Source organism: Hipposideros armiger, unplaced genomic scaffold, assembly GCF_001890085.2.
Source record: "Hipposideros armiger isolate ML-2016 unplaced genomic scaffold, ASM189008v1 scaffold_473, whole genome shotgun sequence".
NCBI lineage: Eukaryota > Metazoa > Chordata > Mammalia > Chiroptera > Hipposideridae > Hipposideros > Hipposideros armiger.
In genome coordinates this window covers 186,359-188,855 of record NW_017731823.1, presented here as the reverse complement: position 1 = coordinate 188,855, position 2,497 = coordinate 186,359, and the positions used below count along the sequence as shown (strand labels likewise).

The following is a 2,497-nucleotide window of genomic DNA, read 5'->3' as shown; positions in this document are numbered from 1 at the left end:
GGCGAGGCAGATCAGTCGCCGGCTTCTGGACAGCCGCTCACCATGGCTGCTGGCCGCTCACGCTGGCTACTGGCTACATACGGTAGCCCATGGCAACCCACTGCCACTGGGGCTGCGGCCTAGCCGTCGCCTGCAACTCACAGCAGCCCAGCTCCAGGTTGAGCTGTTGTTCATCATCTTAGCTGTAGAGGGCAGTGTCACTGGCCCTCATATGTGGGATCCAACCGGTCCCAAGCCAGCTCTTAACCAACGCGCCTCTTGGCCAGCCCCCAGGATACTTTTTAAGAAACAGGAACTTCCTGATAACTTTCTGGGAGTCAACAGAGTGGGCTTCTGACAACTGATAGAACATTAGGAACATAATTAAACGTTTAAACTTTGAGTAGGTTGCATTGTCCAATTATTCCTCCTGGCATTTCAAACTCACACAGCATTGAACAAGCACAAATCCAAATGTTCAAAACAAATATGTGAGGGTGAATGAAGCAGACCAGGTGGGAAATTTTTTACTCAGAGATAACCCGAAGAGCTGCTTTGAAGACGTGAGAATTACATCAAATAGAAATTTAAAATGTAAAGTATGCATGCCTAGAAACATACATGAAATAATGAGACGGGTGGCCATACAGGTTTCTACTATTAAATGAGATCTCAAAGAAAGGTAAAAGAATGCAATGAAATACATATTTTTTAATTTGTATAAGGGTTTATTTGAGCCGAACCAACGACATACACAGGGGAGCAAGATCTCAAATGCTCCTGAAATATTTCTTTTTTTAAATGAACATTATTGAAACCACAAGAACAGTGAAGCGACATTTTTCCTTGTTTGAAAATTCCACTTGCTATGCTGAAAGCTGCTGTCAGGGAGGATAGTTAGTTGCTAATCTCCCCATTGCTGAATCCCTAGTCCCTAGCACATTACCCAGAATAAACCAAGTTCTCAATGTACCTTAGGGTGTAAATTAACCAGCCCTGAGGTGTGGTATGGAAGGAGGGGCAGGAGTCATTAACTCTCATTAAACATGGACCCAGATGTGGACGCCAGAGCAGCCGGGGTCAGTGGAGGACCTCCATGGCAGAGCTGCAGCAGCTCCAGTTGCAGGAGGCGGCAGACTCCATGTGAAGAGTCTGGAGAGAGAGAATGTCCGGAAGCTGCAGGGCCTCGCGTTGTGCAGTGCCCGCTGTTATGAAGACAGCCAGGCATCCATGCAGCAGGAACACCAGTGCGTGAGCGCTGCCACGTGCTCAAGCCCGTGCTCAGGCCCTGGGGACCAGCAAGTCGGAAACATCCCAGGACCGCCTGGCCCGGCACACTGTGCATTGCAATAACAAAGCCAAAGATTCGATAGATGCCAGGAATAAAGAACTTCAGGTGAAGCGGCAGCTGGGGAATTGTGTACAAGGGTGTGGGTGACCACATGAACCTCATTCCAACCATGACCAGGAAGACAGAGGAGTCTCTCACATCCATTCAGAAATAGAAGTCTTTGCCACTGGCCATTGGGATGAGGGCAGGAATCTATTTAAAGAATGAGAATTTTGGGGCTGGCAGAGTGGTGTTTGGTTAAGAGCTGGCTTCAGATGCCAGAAGGCCCCGGATCCCACATATGCGGGCCAGTGACACTGCCCTCTACAGCTAAGATGCTGAACAACAGCTCAACCTGGAGCTGGGCTGCTGTGAGTCCCTGGCAACGGTGTAGGCTGCATTCCCTGCTGCAGTGGGTTGCCATGGGCTACCGTGTGTAGCCAGCAGCCACAGTGAGCGGCCAGCAGCCGCAGTGAGTGGCCGTCCAGAAGCCAGGGACTGATCTGCCTCGCCTGGGAAGAGCGCAATGATGGTGCCAACTTGGGCCAGTGAAGCAACGTCCTCCACAACTAGACTGAAGAACAAAAGGACAGCAACTTGTCTGTTCCCCTTCCCCCAATTCCCCAGCACTGTTCCCATCCCCCAATCCCCCAATAAAAATCTTTAAAAAAAAAGAATGAGAATTTTGGTCTTTTAAATGAAGTTTATGAATGAAGAAATTAAGGATGGCAGCAAGTTTAAGGCACATGTCACTTGCCTCTCGACACTGGTTCTTTTATGTTTTAATCCTAGAAAATGAAATGGAAAAACTGGTGCTAAAATTTGGGTCAGAGAGTTTTTGAAAGGCTAAATTTCTTGTGGCAAGTGTTTATCGTGGCATAGGCATCTCCCTCATGCCAAGCCAGAGCCCTCCAAAGTGCCAGATTCTTCTCAGTTCACAGGTACCAACAGCCAGACAGGTTCCTCTAATCTGCCAGTTATCTGCTGGAGTGTGACTTAGAGGTGTTTCTTTTGTTGCCAACCTCCTGTTTACCAGAAGCCTCACCACACCATTTTCCATAAACAAGTCCATGAGGTCACTAATTTAGCAGAGGAAAAAGTTTTTCTGGGTCTTTTGTTTTGCTTGTTTTTTGTTTTTTGTTTTTAAAGGGCATGAAGTTGATTTAAGATGTGGAGTTGGGAGAGGTA

At 47.7% G+C, this 2,497-nt stretch overlaps 1 pseudogene; it reads left to right on the top strand.

Annotated features, from left to right (window-relative positions):
• The first annotated feature begins 1,075 nt into the window (after nt 1-1,075).
• LOC109395486 (protein FAM136A pseudogene) lies at nt 1,076-1,484 on the top strand (annotated as a pseudogene).
• Nucleotides 1,485-2,497: the final 1,013 nt, after the last annotated feature.